The 18424-nt window shown below is 47.1% G+C and overlaps 1 protein-coding gene across 27 annotated transcripts in view; it reads right to left on the bottom strand.

The window, feature by feature from the left end:
• Positions 1 to 18424, bottom strand: part of NTM (neurotrimin) — a 1404754-nt gene that overhangs the window by 870131 nt on the left and 516199 nt on the right. For 2 of the 27 annotated variants that reach the window (XR_012423935.1, XM_065529242.2), the window contains one exon: positions 15626 to 15788. The exons of the other annotated variants lie outside the window; for them this stretch is intronic. The gene's annotated coding sequence lies outside the window, so the exon portion shown is untranslated. The remainder of the gene's footprint in view (positions 1 to 15625; positions 15789 to 18424) is intronic. 27 annotated transcript variants of the gene reach the window in all.

Raw genomic sequence — 18424 nt, 5'->3', positions numbered from 1 at the left:
GGTGGTGATTAGCAAGTATCAGGTTACCGTGCTGTGGCTTTGGAGGACAGAGAGGGGTTTCATGGCTACAGGGGACAGCCATGGGACAACCACAGACCTTTTCTATGAAGCTAGGTACAATTCCTGCCACATGGCCCTGCAGAACCATGGTTTGGGAATGGCCCTGGTGTATTCACGGGAGTATCTAGTCCTGTCTGTCTGTGCTAACAATGGCCCGATTTGGAATTCTGACAAAAGAAAAGACCGTTCACTGTGGAATTCAATACTTTATTGACTTTCAATCCAAGTTGGTGCTCTGCTCTGTAAAATCACAGGTCCCAGGATGCTTCAGATGAGTACACAGATTCCAAGGGCTTAGGCCTCAGGGCCTGGGGCAAAAGACCCCAGGTATGACAAGAACTTTAATAGTGGGAAGACAAGACATAGTAAGCTGGCAACCTGGGCAAAGTCATAGGAATGACCTTCTCCTGGTGGGTCATGGAGCCTCCTGCCTTCACCGGTCTAGTACTCCTAGTTTAAAAAAAAGCTGGATTTTTCTCAGATTGTAGTGTGATTCGGAGTTCATAGCTCCCTTTTCCAGTCTGAGCTGCAGAGAAGCAATGGGCTATGGTACGTGTGTGGGGCCAACCATCCTGGAGGACTGAGGCACCCGCAGGTCAACCATGGGGAGGCTCATCTGTCCAAAGCTTATCCCTAAGCAGCTCTGCCTCACCACCCAGCTGCTTAGTATTCAAGAAATGCAAACTCATTTGTCACCAGCAAAGCCCAAGTGGGAGGGTCATGCCACTGTGCATTAATTGCCTAACATACAGAAAAGCCAAATATAAATCATTCTGGGGTCATCCATTCTTGGAATTTATCCACCATTGGGGAGAATTGGGAAACAGTTAAACTCAGTGCAGTATACATGTGTATAGGTGTATAATGTGTGTATATACATGTGTGATTTTCTCCGAAGGCTTTAATGGCCTCCACGCCTACATCACAGTTCTAGAAAAGTGGAGTCAAAATGAAAACCGGGGGTCTTGTCCAGGAGAACTATCAACCCAGCTCTGCACATTCAGAGGTTTGGGGATATTAGGAAAAGCACCTGCAGGATTCCACCAACTTTCTAAGCATTGCTTGTGGCTCTCCTAGATCCCTGGCAGCCCCGCTAGGACACTGACAGATGAAAATCAGCCAGAATTCCACAGAATGTGGTTCTCAGCTAGCAGAAGGGCGGCCTGGCCCCTCGCGGCACTGCTGGTTCCCAGGACTGGGGCGGAAGACATCTGATTTGTGAGCTTGTTCGAGGTGTCAGACTGCCTGAGTCTGCAGAATATTTGCCAAATTGGGAGTTGGGGAGGGGCAGTAAGGAAAAGGAGAGTGAAAAGGAGGAGGGAGCCAGGAAGAGAGAAGGAAACAGAGAGGTTGGGAATCCTGTTAGAGAGGCAAATCTGTCGTGGAGCCTCCGTTAATTTATAACCTGTGAAATGTACCACCCAGGTTAGAGACGCTGCCAGGAGGCAGTTCAGTCAGGAATTTATGATAGACCCCCTTCCCCTTGTTGCTGCCCTCCCAGGTTTCCCTGCGTTGCTGCCGGTGTGGTGAGGGTGGGGCCAGGTGTCCTGACAGATCATTCTCTGGTCTTCTAAAGTTCCAGGGCTCTATGGTGTGCTTGCAACTCCCTGCCGCATTCCCAGAAAGTTTCCATATGGTGCTTGGTCTCCGAGGACTTGCTTTGCCTGACACTTTAATAAAGGACCAAGGGACCAGCTTCCTGGAGCCGCGTCCGCCGCTCCTCCTGCTGGTTCCTCTGCACCCTCCTCCCCCAGCAGCCCCTCATCCACAGTCTCCAGAGGGAAGAAACACGCGGTCCTCAAGTGGGAGACGGGGAAACTGCCTAGAAAGCCAAGCACCACATAAACAGGGTCTAAAAAACAAGAGCTGTTACTTTAATTATGGCTCGTGCTGCTTTATCGCCGGTCCTGTTTCTCACACATTCATCAGAAACCTGGTGATAAATCAATCTCCGGGAGCCAGAAGCTGCCAGGGCAGGCTGCCGCCTCCAGGCCCCATCCTCTCTCCTTCCTGGGCCCGTTCTCCTGGAGCCACCCCCTGATTAGCATGCAGCCTGGCACTGCGGCTTCGGGCTGAGGCTGAGAGGCGCCGATGCCCCAGCATGGATTCCACATGGACAATTTCAGCAATGAAGAAGGGTCGGGAAGGAGGGTATTTGTAGGGGTCAGGTTTATAAAGGTAGGACAATGTAAAGCTAGTTCACGATAACAGTAATAATAATGCATAATGAATTTAATAGATTTATTTTTGGTAAATGTATTAATAAGTAGGTAATAGGATATTTAATACATATACATTAAATAATACTACTAGCAGCTGTCATTGACTAAATATTCACCATGTGCCTGGCTGATATGCTAATCCCCAAGCCTGGGGCCCCAGCGGCCACCCAGTAAGGTACAGATGACAAGCTGCACCTCTCAGCTGTGAAAATGGCAGTCAAGCGTTTGGCTCAGCTGTGCCCTGGTCACATACTGAGGGGCAGAGCCGGGTGCTACCCTCACCTATGCCTCTCTGCTGTGGTGTAGGACCTCCTGGTGATGGATGTGCACCTGCTGCTGTCATTTAGGGTGGTGCCAGGAGCTGTGGATGGAGAGCAAGGCTTGCGCTCAGATCCTACAACCTCTCGCTGCTTTCCACCATGAGACAGAAGGGCAATAGGATGGAATGTTGCTCCTGTAATCTTTTTATAATCTTTTTCCAGAAGGGAAAGCTGAAGGTCCAAGAGGTAAAGTCACTGACCTCAGGGCAGACCTGGGCCAGAGGTCAGTTCTCTAAAGGTCTGGCAATTGCTGCACTGCATGCAAAGAAGATGTGGAGAAGTTGTATTTGAATCTTCCAAATAACCTCTTACCTATACATTTTTCTTTTCATGCGTAGATAAGTGGCCCTTCCTAGTTCCAGGTTAGCCTTTTGTTTGTCACCTTTCAGCTGGGAGGACAAGCCACGGTGGACCACCCAAGGTGGGCCTGCTCTGGGGAGAAGGCAGTTTTGCTACCAGGCCCTTCCTGGAGGTTTCTGTCCAATGCTAGGAAGAGGGCAGGACACGCTTGGAGTTTGCCAGGATCCATGCAGGACAAAAGGCAACCACTGAAACAGAATCAGATCCCCTCAACTGAAACAGTGGCCACTCCCAACCAAGGAAGAGGGAACTCGGGACAAAGAAAAGCAGCGTTTAGCTGACAATCTTCAACCCTTCTTCTCAGCTGAACTGAATTCACTAACTTCAACATGCAATTTGCATCCTTCCTTCTTGTAAGGCTGACCCAGCCCTCACTAGCCTCTTTACTTTTTCATTATTGTGTTTTTAAATGTTGAGTCACTGTTTCTTAAAACCGACGTATGATTGACATCCAGTAAAATTCACCTTTTGAGGGCATAGGTCTATGTGTTTGAACAAACACATAGTTATGTAGCCACCTCCATAATCAAGATATAAGACATTTTCGTCATCCAAAAAATTCTCTTGTGCCCATTTGTAGTCATTTCTTCCCACAACTCCAGACCTGACCTGTTTTCTGCCACTATAGTCTTGTCTTTTCCAGAATGTTCTGTGAATGGAATCATACAGTATTCAGCCTCTTGGATCTGCATTTGAGGCTCAGCCAGAAAACATGGAACAACGTCAGCAGCTCTTTCTTTTTTATTGCTGAGTAGTATTTTGCTGTGTGGTGTTCTTCAGTTTTTTTATCCACTCACTAGTTGAGAGACATTTGGGTTGTTTCCAGTTTTTGAAAAGTATGAATAAAGCTGTTGCAAAAATGTGCATGCAGTTTCGTGTGTGTATAAACCTATGTTTTTGTTTCTCTTGGGCTTGCTGGGATGTAAGATAAAGGCATGTTTAATTTGAATGTCTGCTTTTTATCTCCCACATCTCTCCTTTTTCAGCTTTAGTAAGGTGTAACTGACAAAGAAAAACTGTCTAGATTCAAAGTGTACAATGTGACATTTTGGTATACATACACATTGTGAAATTATTATCATAATCAAGGTAGTTAATATACCCATCGCCTCACATAGTTATCTCTTTTTTGTGGTGAAAATACTTAAGATCTGCTCTCCTCAAAAATGTCAAATATACAATGCATTATTATTAACCATAATTACTGTTCTCTGCATTCATCTTCATAACTTATTCCTCTTATATCTACAAGTTTGTATCCTTTGCCCATCATCTCCCCATTTCCTCCACCCTCCTACCCCTGGTATATATTCTTCTAATCTCTTTTCTGAGTTCAACTTTTTTAGCTTCTGCATGTTCGTTCATAGGTCTCTCCCATCTCTTAATGTCATTTCCACAGACACTTTTCTTTAGCTGTTTTCTAATTTTCTTTTCACCAACTCAAAACTGTTAAATATGGGTAAGTGTCAGTCACTATACAGACATGGAAGAGACAAGAATTCATGAGATGCTTTTCTGAGATTTCTATATCTCTATGGCACTCTACCTGCTGTTTGAGTAGCAGACATTCTACTTTGCAACAATAAGGGAGTTGGGATTATAATGCACTGGCCAACTCAAGTCTTATTGGCAGAAGATTGGCTATAAAGAAACAGTGATTGCCCACAGGCACACCCATAGATTCTGGTTAACAGGCAATCCCTCTTTCAGATGTAGGGCAAAGTAGCTTTTGCAACAAATACCCTCATCCTCACAATTTCCCTTATACTTGAAAACATCCAGAGAAAATGATCTAAACTATTTGAAGAATAAAAATATTTTGTACTGAGAGTTCTCACTGTGCACAAACTTAAGAAAGCTCAGAATCACCGTATTTTCATAACATAAGGTCATCTTGTTCAACCTTCTATCAATACTTGAATCTCCTCTGCAACATTGTTGCTCAGCCAAGGGCTGAATTTCCCCAGTGACATCTAAAGGACTCTTTTGGCAGGGCATGGTGGCTCACGCCTGTAGTTCCAGCACTCTGGGAGGCCCAAGCAGGTGGATCATTTGAGGTCAGGAGTTTGAGGCCAGCCTGGCCAACATGGTGAAACCCCGTAACTATTAAAAATACAAAAAGTTAGCCGGGCATGGTGGTGGGTGCCTGTAATTCCAACTACTCGGGAGGCTGAGGCAGGAGAATCACTTGAACCCAGGAGGCAGAGGTTGCAGTGAGCTGAGATCACACCACTGCACTCCAGTCTGGGTGACACAGCGAGACTCCATCTCAGAAGGAAATAAAACAGAAAGAAAGCAGTCTCCTGGTGTGATGGTGTGATGAATCGAGCATAGAATTTGGAGTAAGAAGTGCTTTATGAAACTGCATGAGTTGCTACAGGTTTTGCTAGCTTCGTCATCATCATTATTGTTGTCATTATGTCATCTATAGATGATTCTGAACACTAAAAATTTTACCTGTATACTAAGCCAAAATCTGTAATCCTATTACTTCAATTATTGATCTTACTTTTGGCCTTTGGGGCCATTCAAAATAAGTGAGAACCATGTGAGAGATTTCAAGATATTTGAAATCTTCATTCTTCTCTCCACACTGAAGGCTAGGCTCCCTCTGTCCCTTCTATTTTTCACTGGAAGATGTTACCCAGTCTGTTCATCATCCGGGCCATGCTGGGCATTACTCCGTCCCTGACTGCTTATAATGCTGGAAATAAAGTTTGTTCTGGATACTGTTGGTCTGTCAATACAGTCCCATATCTCAACTTTTGGGGAAATTACACACACTAACGACACATCATACTTTCTGACGATGAAAATTCCTAAGCATTTTTTTTTAAGTTCTGCCACTGAGTCTTGTTTTCTTTTACTGCTTTGAGACAACTGTTCTATTTTTTAAAAAAGTACAAAACCTGGCCCACTTCCTAAGCTTGTCAAGATCCTTTGAAATCCAATTCTGTCATGCTAATAACTAATCCATCCCAGCCTTGAATCAGATGAAAGTGTGATCTGCATGTCTTCAGTAGCTCCATCTTATGCTGATAAAAAGGTTAAACAGGACAGAATTGAAGACTAAGGCCTTCCTCCAGGTTGACACAGACCCACTGCTCAACACCATCAGGACTGTCATTCAACTAGGTACAAATTCACCCACCACCCAGGACTATGCTTAGATTTAAAACATGAAATTTACTAAATTTCTTCACAGGTAACTAGGTAGAAAAAGGAACTGAGTTGGATTAATAGGACTTACTCATAGTGAATCAATGCTTGTTTCCAGTGAGTGCGGTTTTCCTTTCTAAGTGCTCATAATCATCCTATTAATTCTTTTTTTCTATAGTCTTTCTTTCTAAAAGCTGGCAATGTGTAACAGTTGAAATTCTGAACATTCATAATAAATACTGATAATACTATATTATTATAGTACTTACTTCTTATTCTCATCAATCCTGTAGATGAACATAGAATTTAGACTTTCAGTGCTGTGCAATGAACACATCTAAAAGACAGTTTAAAAATATTTTTGGAAGCCACCAAGCCCTTTCTGAACCTGGGTGATAAAACTGTAGAGAAGCATGTGAGGACAATCTGCACCTGTTTATTCAGCACCTTGCTGGTGAGAGCAAGAGGCCTGCAGCCCCTGGACCTCAGTAGGTCCTGAACGGCAGCTGTCTCATCTACTTTCTGAGAGTGGTGTAGATGTTTGCAGCCCCACGTGGGAGGCTCATGCACAGATCCAGGAAGGTATTTTAACTGCATGGGGAGGTGGTATTCACATTCTCCTGTGCAATCTGGCCAGATGCCTTTATGCACAAAGAATCAAGAGCCAGCTTCTCCAGGAAGCCAAGTAATGGACATGCTTGAATGAAATGTTTTTGCCCTAGGGCAGTGGGAATCCAAGTGCGACTCCAGAACTAGAAGTCTCAGTATCAGTTGGGATCTTGTTAGAAATGCAAATGCTTGGACTACTCCAAACCTACGGAAACAGCAGCTCTTGGTGGAACCCAGAAAACTGTGTTTGAATACGCCCTCCAGGTGACTTGATGCGAAGTTTGCAAATCATTGCTCCAGCATTGGACAACCCAGTTTAGACAGCCCTGGGAATGGGTGGCCTGAGATTGGTAACTACTCTCAAAATTTAATTCAGCAAATGTTTTCTGTAGTGTTTATTCTGCTGAAGGCCTTGTGCTAGGTGCTAGAGATAAGATACAAATGTGAGTAACGCATCACCCAGAGTCCCTATCCTAAGTGACAGACAGTAACACATGTCCCCAAAATCCTGCTGGATGTTAGGAGAAAGAAAATCAGTCCATTTGGGTAGGGAGAGAGCCTGAGGGAAGGCAGATGAGAACAAATTTTGTGATAGTGGGATTTTGGTAGGCAGAGGCTGGGGAAGGAGCTCCACAGGTGTTGTTGACCACTCTCCTCTGTGCCCTATCAATGCTTCTACCACGGGGTTTCCCCTCTAAATGTGCACATCTGTGTGTCTCCATCACTGCATCAGGAAGGCTTTTGTCAGGTCACAGGTGATCTCAGCACAGCCAAACCCAGCAGTCTCTTCCTAGCTCTCAGCTCACTCCACCTGCCAGCGGCACTTGTGCTGTTGATTGCTCTCCTGCATACGGCACCTGTAAACCAAGAACCCACTCTCTCCTTTTCATCCTCCTGCCTCCAGGCTCTTCTTTCTCTGCTGAGTATTGGAGTAACTCCAGGCTCAGTAATCAAACTTCTTCCCTCTCTACTCACACTCATCCCCTAGTGATCCAGTCTCAAATGCATGCATTGCATACCCTCAGTCCATTTGGGCTTCTATAACAGAATACTGTGGACTGAATGGCTTATGAACAACAGAAATGCATTTCTCACAGTTCTGGAGGCTGGAAGTCAGAGCTGATGGTGTCAGCACGCCTGGGTTCTGTGTGGGCTCTCTTCTGGGTTGCAGACCACTGCCTTCTCGTTGGCATGAAAAGAGAGCTCGCTGGGGCCACCTTTATAAGGACAGTGGTCCCATCCATGGGGCCTCCATCTTCATAACCTAATCACCACTCAAATGCACTACCTCCTAATACCATCAAATTATGAGTTAAAATTTTAACACATAAATTTGAGGGGGAGGACGAAAACATTTAGTGCATTGCACATATGATTCCAAAATGTTTGGTCCTAATCTCTTCCTGAACTCCAGATTCACACACAAACACATACTTAACTTATCCATTTTGCTACCTCACAGGCAATGTAAACTTCCATGCCCCGACATGGTTTCGGGCACACCTCCTCTTCCCTTCATCATCTTCCTTTCAGCAAGCAGAATAACCCCCAGGGGCTTCCCATCTCCCTCAGAGGAAGATGCAAATGCTTCTTTGTGGCTGACCTAAGTCTCTCTCTGCTTGGTCTGGCCCAGTGTCTCTCTGACCTGCTGCTCTCCTCCCTTCCCCCACCCCTCTTTTGGGTTCCTGTGGCCGCTCAGCTTGTGCTCACCTCTCTACTGCACACAGTTGGTCTCCTTTCTGGCCATCTGTGTGCTCTCACTTCATGTCTCTGCTTAAATGGCACTGCATCTGAGAAGCTCCTCCCATCCACCCTATCTAAAGATAGAGGACACACTCTCTCGGACTTAGTCTTCTTTGTTTTTCTTCACGTTACATGTTTGCTAGTTTGTTTTGCCTTCTGTTGTCACTTGGATCCTGGAGGAGAGCAACTCTCTCATCGTTCACCACCATATCCCTAGCACCAAGTACAGCTCCTGGCACAGAAAGGATGCTCCATAGATACTCACTGAATTATTAATTTATAAAATGTTACAAGTCCATTTCCTTGAAATAAATAATTGCACCCCCTTGAGCACCACTGAAGCATCTTATATGATGCTGGACCTCCGTCATCCAGCATAGGATCTGACACACGGTGTTGCATGAACTAAGGAGACATTTCAAGAGTCAGAAGAGCATGAAAATCACAGAGATGGGAAAGCACAGGAAGCCTAGGTGCAGCAAATAATCCAATTTAACTGAAGCAGAGATCCGCCCATAAAAGAGAAAACATAGAATTGTAAATCTCAAAGGAACATGCTAGTGGCACCAACTCTAGCCCCAACTCAAAATGTGGGCATGTGCAAGCCCTTATGAGTAGACAGGATTTTCTCTATCAGCAAGGAGGTTCTTTGGCTCCAAGTTAACATTATTCATGATATCAAGGTTTCCTTTGGGGCTCCCCTTTCCCTTCTCAGTCCCATTTCCCTTAGAGCTGAGCCCCCAACTTTTCAAGCTGTCTACCCTGCAGCACCCCTCCCTGAGGCGAAGAGCCACACTGGCTTTCTGGGCCTGTTTTGGGAGCCATGCTGGGACACTCGGCTTTAACAGGCTTGATGAGAACCAAGGAGGAAGGGCAGTACTAGCTCAGTTCCTGAAGCAGAGAAGGTGTGAATGTTGATTATACAAATTGGGTCATTCCTGTCATACTCAACCAAAACAGAGTCAAGAGGCCCAAGAAAAAAGCACTCAGGACACATAACATTGCTTCAAGAATACAATTCCCTGCTAGCCTGGCTTCTGGAACTGCCTGGTGTATTAGAAAACTAGTTTTATTTAATAGCAACTGAAACAAACTGCTGCTACTGAAACGAACTCTACGACCAGTTTTACCCACCATCGTCACTCACCAGTCAGAGCATGCCAGTTCCTTAACCAACTTGTGCCTAGTGTTCCACTATTGGAACGCTAAGCTTGTAGTCGTCATTTATATCCTACTGCTCAAGGTCGTCGCCAAGGTCTTATTTTTCACACAGACACACAACATTTGCAACCTGAGCACAAATGGGCTAAGACTTTACTAGTGCCAATGAACTTTCTTTGAGAACAATGAATAAAAGCTCTCCTTTTAATGAAACCTCCAACTTTCTCTTTGTTCCTCAGACATACCAAAGACCATCCAGACTACGTGTCGGCCTTAAAATGCAATTCTTGCTTCCCAGATAAAATGTTTTCAACAGAGGTGATGTGTCAAGTTGAGGCGTGCCCGCTGCCTTGCTGACAGTCCTCCTTGTCAAGGCCTCCACCACTCCCAGCACATCCACCAGCCTTGCGCTGCTTTGCTTCAGAACTTAGTCCTGTTGGGTCACGTCCAGACCCCTTATATAATACAGTTCCTCTGTTGAGCCCTGGGCTCAGGCCTCTATTTGAGCTTGGACTGTAGCAAGCCCCTATTTGACTTTGAACACCATTGCTAAACCTTTCTCCCTAAGCTTTTTGAGACCCTCCTTCCATTCTTCTCAGCCTCTCCCCCTACCTCAGGGGACCCACTTTTTTCTGTGAAACAGTTCCTTTGAGAAAATGATAGGCCTTACCGATTGGTGGTTCTATTCCTTTGTCGTCAGGCCCTCAGGAAGGTTTCACCAGTTGAAGGCAGAACTTTAGCTCAATGGTCTGACAGTGGGAATGCCAGTAGCAGCCGGATCATGTGGAGGTGAGGCTGCAGCCTTCGGAGAGCTGCACAGCCTGTCGGGTGAGCCTCCACTTGGGCTGTGTATTCGCAGCACCTCCCACGTCTAAAGTCTAAACCTGTGGCCACGCCTGATGCACCCAAGTAACTGGCTGCAGCTGTTGCATTACAGTTGCAGATTTCAGGTTGATTACTGAATCACCCATTGACAGCACCTGATGCTTTTATTGGCCCAGTAGCTGCCAAGCAGATTTTAAGTCTTGCTGAGCCTCTGAAATGGAACTATCATGCTTGCATTGAACAGCATGCACACAAAATCAGAAAAGGTATAGTCTACAAGGGTGTCTGCAACAATGTGTCCTGTTTGGAGACAACAGACTGATTAAAAATATTGAAGATTGTGATGTCTTCCCCCCTCCCTATAGTACCCCCTTCTCCTCCCTGTGTTTGTCTTTTGCTTGAGGCACATTTCAGGGCTTAAGGCTGACAGTGTCATTTAAAATTATTTAAACTATGCCGAATACGGGATCTATATATTCAGATGATTTTTCTTCTCTCTGTGGCCCCAGCGTAATAGCAAATCAGGGTGTGGAGGATGCCGACAAATCAGGATGTAATGCAGCTGTCATTAATTTCTAAGTCGAGCCCTTTCTCCGCTGCTCCCTGCCCCTCTCCCCACCACTCCATGCAAACACACCGCCTGTGAAGACAACTTCCTTAAATTTACAGCACCTGCAAACCGTGCGCTTCGTGGGATGGAAATAAGCTCTCTGCCTCTCTGCCTCCCTCACCTTGACTGACAGAATCCCTAGCTATGGCCCTAGCTCTGAAAAGCACAGGAAGCAGCAGTGTGCAGGGACTCTGCTCTCCACTCAAAGTGGGTAAAGGTATGTTAGGGAACGCCTGCCATTGCCACACGTGGCCTTTTGGAGACGGATAGAGAGGAAAGGAAATACAGTAGTCCCCCCTTATTAAAGGGGGATGTGTTCCACGACTCCCACTGGGTGCCTGAAATAGTGGATAGTACAGAACCCCATATATGTTCATATGTTTTTTCCTATGCATACATAACTATGATAAAGCTTAATTTATAAATTAGGCATAGTAAGAGATTAACAATAACTCATATTAAAATAGAATGATTATAACACTATTCTGTAATAAAGGTGAATTTGATCTCCCTTTCAAAACATCTTATTATATTGTACTGCAGGTCACCGAAACTATGGAAAATAAAACTGCAGATAAGGGGAGATACTGTAATCCTTTTACAGGTGAGCTGAGCTCTATCTGGTTATAAAACATTGAGGAAATAAACGTGCTTAGAGACTGGGAGCGATGTTTGATGAGAAGGTCCCAGGTGGAAAGGATGAGAGATGCTGGAAGGTTGCACAAGAGACAGGTTCAGTCCAGCTTGCACTTCCCAGCCCACTACTGCAGGCTCATCCCTGTGGGAACCCCACACCTAAAGGCTCTTCAGCCCTCCTTCCCCGAGCCTGCCGGTGTGGGAGGGACATGTGGACGTTGGAGTTATCACACTGTCCTCCCCAGGCAGATACTTGCAGCCAATGCTGAGCAAACATTAGAGATGGCAAATGGCTTCTGCTTTCCATATGGACATGGAAGCTGAGGTCTGGGGACTTTAGACACTTCCCTTTCATTTAGAGTGCATATTTTATACCAACATACAATATACCAATACACCAGGAAGGTGGGTATTCCAGAAGGCTCCTTGTGGGCTTGCTAATTCCTAGATAAACTCTTCCCCTTTTGTTTGCTTGTTTTTTGTTTGTTTGTTTGTTTTAATAAAACTCTTTCTTTTCCCACCTCTAGAGAAAAGTAGTCTCTATTCTTCATGTAGGAAATAATATTTGTGGCCTAATTCATAGTAGAGTGGTTGGTATTGAGCAGTTACTGTTCCCCAAGCCTCCTAAAAATGAAAAAATTCAGGCCACTCACTGTTACTCATTATCATCACAAGAGTTCTCCTCTCTTTGAAGGCACATATTGGGAAGTTGCGGAGGTTGAGTTTTCTACAGAAGATATTTCTTTCTTCCTCTCCTATGTCCCAACCTCCCATCTCTGAGAGGAGCTCCTGCTGTCACAAATTGGGGGGATCCTCCTCTGCCTATGATAGTCGAGGGCTGATGATCTGGATCCCTGTCCTCAACCGTTGGTCCTGAGATGATATTGTGGGCAAGAAGGGAGGACTCAGAGATTCAGGAAGCATCGATGGCCCTGAAATGTTTCTGCTTTTTGGACAGACAACTCTGCTGAGCTGGAGCCATTGGAAATACGGTTTTGGGAGAATTGGTCCCCGAGAAAAAGAAACCAGAGTCTTGCATGCTTTTGTCATCCAGGACCTTGACAATTCCACATCCCAAAGGGTTGCCAAGCCATGAAGACGTTGATTCCCTTTCCCCCAGCCCTGCACACCTGCTGAACGTGTATTAAATAGAGTAGCAGCCTCAGTCATCTGCGTGATAAAATCCCACCAAAGGCAGTACCAGGCTCCGTCTGGCCTGTTTCTAAGTATTGTCTGTGCTGCAGGAGAAGGGTGCGGGAGTTCTCAGGAATCTCAGAGAAGCTGGGTTCATACCAAGAACCATAACTAGTTGTGGGGTCTTGGGAAAGCCAAGAAGCTCTTCAGCCTCATTGTCTTCCTAGGGACTAAAATATACGTCTATGTCAATAGTGGCTCTCCATATGAAGCACCTGTCATGCAGAGGACGTTTTCCCATATCATCACATAGCTTCACAAAATGGAAAAAGTTATCGTTAACTTCTTCCTACAAACAAGCACACACATGTCAGTTGGTTCAGAAGGCTTCCTCCTGGCCTGTTTTAATTCAGAACACACTAGAAAGAAGTGTGTTCCTCTGTGGAGGTGCTGAGCTCAGGAAACGGGAAATATCTTTTCCCAAACTTTAAAAGGAGGACGCCTTCAAAGGCGGACTCCCCGCCTGAGACCACCAACGGACTGTGGGTGAGCAAAGAGTGTGTCTGTGCCACAGCAAAGCTCGGAGAGAGAGTGGGGCCTGCAGCGGGGAGGCCACAGGGCGCACGGCAGCACAGCAGGTTGGGAGTCCAACCACTGCCAACGAATGCCTTTCCATTTCTCAGCCCATTAAACTCAGAAAACTCCACACATTCAGAAGGCCTTGATGGTGATAAAATGGCATCAATCCCTCCCTCTCTTCTTCTCAAGGAAGCTCTGCCCCAGGTGCAAATCCGGGGCCCCAATTGCCTCTGACCAGGTGAGGAGAGGATGCTCAGGGTGCAGGGAAGGGGCGGAAGCCCAGAGGAGCCAGGGTCATTGGAGAGGGGGAGCTTGTCTCAGGCTTTGCTGGCTGTTCTACTGGAGGTGGCCAGGCTCTCACAGCCTCATGCCCCTCCCTCCACTGCCATCATGGGCCAGAGCCTGATGTCTTCATGCCCTGGTAGCCCAAACGGTCCCCTTGCAGGCCGCTGTGTGTGCTCCTTCTCACATCTCTCTTTCACGCATGGCCTTGTCAGAGTCAGCTCTCCAAGCCCTGGGGGACCCCAGGGTGCCCAGATCGCACACCAGCACTAGTTCTCAAGGCGCCAGTGAGGATCTCACCTCTGCTGCCAGAGCCTCCCTGTCATTTGATCTATCATCCACAAACACCAGGACTTCATGTTCCTTCCTCGAAACACCTTCTGTTCCAGCCATACCCATCTCTTACAAAATGTACAAATGACCATGCCCGTTTCTGAGTCTGCACATGAGAGTCCTCTGGCCTGGGAAGGTTCCCTCTGCCCACAGCAGTTCCTGCATGGGACCCCCTTCCAGCTGTGCCCACAGTCTCGCTCTTCCGCAAAAGCCTTCTCTAAGACATCAGCCCAGTGGGATTTCTCCCTCCTCTCACTCCTTTTGCATTATTTTCTGCACTGCATAATTAGCACCTGATGGTATGCTGTCTTCTTTTCTAATTATCTGTACTAAGTAATGTATCTTTAAGACATCCAGAGAAAATATTCATCTATACATTTCTCTCTTGTGCATATGCTTGGTTTCCCAGCTAAACTTGAAAATCTAAGCCTTTATACATCATATGTTGCTCACAGTCCCACTTGGATATAGGCATAGGGTTGACGGTCCATAAGTGCTTATAATAAACTATTTGTTAGTTGTTTTTCTTTCTTGGCATGTATACTTTTTTTTTCTAATTCTGAAATTAGAAGAAGGACATTTTGTTCTGTTCAATTTAAAGTACCCAGAACAAATTTGAGAGATTCTTTTAAGTGACTAATATCAATTTTTATGTCTATAGACCATGTGAAATGGGCACAACTCGTCCAAGGGAGTCTGAGGACCCTAGCAAGAGTCCCATTGCCCTGCTCTGTCTCCTTTGCACTCCTAAATTCTGGAGAAAAAAAGGTTTATTTATTCAACAAACATTTCTGAGGCATCTACCACAATGGTTCAAAACCCTGAATGAATATTTGAGTTATAAAAAATCTAGACCCTATATTCACAGATTTCAATTTAATTATTTGGAGGTAGAGCCCAGCATAGATATTTTATAAGGTCTGCTAGTGATTCTAAGTTATAATCTCTATTAAGAACCACTGATCTATTATATGAAGTGCTGTGTTAAAAACTAAAATTAAAAAAAATAAAAGATGTAACTGAGACCTTGACCTTGAGAAGCTGGTGGTCTAATCAGAAAAATGGATGAGGCGAGTGCACAAGAGTGTGAAGGCGCCAAGGGCAGTCCAGGGTTTACGTGCACGTGGTTGGCCAACCAGCCCGGGACAAGGACTCCGGGCAGGCTTCTCTGGTATCAAATCAAGACCTGACTTGGAAGCCATCAGAGTAGGGATTCATAAGATAAAAAAGGGAGGAGGGCCCCAGGCAGAATGGGCCCAGAGAGAGGTGACAGCAGCAAGGGACTGTCAATGGTAATGGCAGCTCTTCTTTGACTGGGCTCTGGTCAACAGATGGTGGGTGGAAGCTGTGAGCCACTTCGGGTTATGACTCCGCACTTCCTCGCCCCATGCATAAACATTTTCTTTCTTCCTCATCTACTGCATGAATAGCAATGAAGCCGAGGACCAAGAGAGGAGTTAGCAAAGACAAGGAGGCAGCGGGGAAGGTAGGACCTGGGAAGACTGGCCCGCATGGGAATGTAGTCTTTGGGAAGTTATTTTGCAGGACAAAGTAATTGGCGGTGACTTAAGAGACAAAAGAAAGCAGCTTACCTGCAGGGACCTGCAGGAAAGGAGAGAAATTATAATTCCAGCTGTGGCCCTTACAGCAGCAGTTTCATGGAAGCAACCATGGCCTTAGCTAAAGCCTGCTGGGACATCTCACATGCCAGGTCTCCTAATCCAATGTGTAGGTGAGTAAACATGGGGATGTTGCCTGGAACGAACAAATGGAGTGAGTAGGTAGAAGTTGCCTTTTCTTGACTCACCCAGTTCTCATCTGGCAAGCAGAGTGGGTTGACAGTGGAGCCTGTTTGTAGGGACAGGCTTCTGCACAGGCAGTGCACAGGTGGGACACGACCTGGGCTTCCTCTCCAGTCCTGCATGGGGAGGACAGGATCAGCTAGTACACCTGTGGCCTCCATGCTTCTGGACACACGCACGCTTCTCTGAAGGGCCAGCTGGTCGAAATTACCACAAGAACAGAGAGAGCACGGAGGAATTAGAAGAGAGGGTTTGATGAGAGAGATGAAGGAGGCACGGATCGGGCCAGTGCTGGAATCACCATCTGGCTGTGCAGCCATCGCAGGCGCTCTCTTCCCTACACCGTAATCCCTCTGCAGGCAAGACAGCAGGACTCAGGCCTGTCCCACACTCTGCCACCAGCCTGCTGTGCACCCCGGGGCAAATCCCTTCCTCAAACTGGACCTCTGCTCCTTATCTGCACAACGAGGAAGCTGGAGATCATTATAGTCCAGCTTCCTCATTGTCCAGAAATTTGGAATGTAAACCCCCACCTCCATGCCCCTGTGGGAGTCCACCTGAGTGAGCAGCCACACCTGGTCACCCTCCAGTTCCTCCCACCCGTGCCCGCCTACAACCAGCAGTCCCCGGCTGTTCTTCTGTGCTGCTAATCTCATGCATGAGTTACTGCACGGCAGCTCCATTACCAGCCACGGTGTCCGTGCTGATGAGAAAAAAGGTAAATGTAAGCACCTAATCTGACTGCGCCGATTTATAGCTCAGAAGCACCAGAGACCTTCCCTTCTTCCCCTTCCCTGGGAGCACACAGGCCTTTGTTTTCCAAATTCTTCTTCTTCACCACAACATTTTGCCTCTGCTGTTTTTTTTTTTTTTTTTGAGACGGAGTCTCGCTCTGTCGCCCGGGCTGGAGTGCAGTGGCCGGATCTCGGCTCACTGCAAGCTCCGCCTCCGGGGTTCCCGCCATTCTCCTGCCTCAGCCTCCCCAGTAGCTGGGACTACAGGCGCCCGCCATCTCGCCCGGCTAGTTTTTTTTTTTTTTTTGTATTTTTTAGTAGAGACGGGGTTTCACCGTGTTCGCCAGGATGGTCTCGATCTCCTGACCTCGTGATCCACCCGTCTCGGCCTCCCAAAGTGCTGGGATTACAGGCTTGAGCCACCGCGCCCGGCCGCCTCTGCTGTTTGAATGTGCCTATTGTAGGCCATTGCTGCTGTCTCCTAGAGGGTTCTCAGTGGATGGACAAAAGCTTCCTCCTAAGCAGAAGCAGGGGCTTTAGAGATGCCCCGTGCAAGACTCCCCAGAAAGACTGAGGCCACCATCCCTGCCACTCTATTACAGTCCAGCTGAAGTTGAAGGCCACTGGAATGCAGCAGGCTTGTTGTGACTTCCAGGTCACCAACATCACTGGCCTGTTGGTTGGGGCCGCCAGAGGGAGCGTCAGCCCTGGACAGAAAGGCTGAACTTCGAGGCCTTCTCCAGCCTGCAGCCTTCTCTCCTGCAACCTGGAGGAGTGCCTCAAGGACAGGGTCAGTGTCTCTGGCCTGAGGTAGCCTCTTTCCATGTGCTCTGCACTGACAGACTGAGAACTGTTCAGGGAAGAAGAAACTGGAAGTGCAGCAGCCTCTGCTGGTTTTCTCATGAATGAGGGTTCCATGAGCACTCCTAGGTCTTCCCGGTCCGCAGGTCCACCAGCTCAGCCTAGGAAATGCTCCACCTGGCCTCCCTGGGAGGGCCAGGCTGCACACTCAGGTGTGTATTCAAGAGCCAGGGCTGCTCTGCCAGCCTGCATCATGTTGGACAGGAGGCTGGCATGTGTGGGGCAGGGACAGTGAACCCCCTGGGGATGAGTCCATGGGGGCAGAAAAATTATTTGTGAGGACGACAGATTATTGAACGGAGAGGCTGGATGCCATGCAGAGAAGAAGATGGTGCAGCTGTGGTGGCTGCTCCAACCCCTCACTCAGGGCAAGGTGGGGACAAAGGCAGTCTCAGCCAGGGTGGGACTTCGGCCCAGGATGAGCTCCTTCCTCTTATAGCCCAGGCTCCTCATCTCTGAGAGTGGGCACTCAGCTGGGGCTACCACGCCCGCATGTGGAGGCACAGGCGCTGAGAGGTGGCACAGGACAGACGTGGTCTGGCAGCGGGGCAGGGTGGGGATGCAACCCTCCAAGCCACCAGGTCCAGCTTTCTAGGTTCCATCCTACTGGCTTTCTAGCATTCCCCAGAAATGGGTGTGAAACCCGACTGCCCAAGACGCAGAAGTACAAGGCGAGGAAGTGGAGCAGAGATGCAGAACTAGGCCAGACCTGCCCCAAACGGGAGCCTTCATCCACAGTGCATGGCGGCGGCTGCGGTTCAGACCTCTGCGCTGGAGGCCCAAATGGAGATGCAAAATCTCATAATGAAACATCTGTCTTCCCTCTCCTCTCCCTTCCCCCAACTCATCCAATTACCACATCTAACATTATCCATCATCTCGTCTTTGTGGCAGCAAGAATCGAAGAGCAGACGGGGGAAATTAATAATAATTGTGGTGTCAAGGCACAGGATGCAATCAGAATGCAGCGTGGAAACAAATACAAATACAAACA

The sequence above is a fragment of the Macaca fascicularis genome, chromosome 14 (genome assembly GCF_037993035.2).
Source record: "Macaca fascicularis isolate 582-1 chromosome 14, T2T-MFA8v1.1".
NCBI classification, from domain to species: Eukaryota; Metazoa; Chordata; class Mammalia; order Primates; family Cercopithecidae; genus Macaca; species Macaca fascicularis.
The sequence above is the reverse complement of the archived record's forward strand: the minus strand, read 5'-3'. Positions and strand labels throughout refer to the sequence as shown.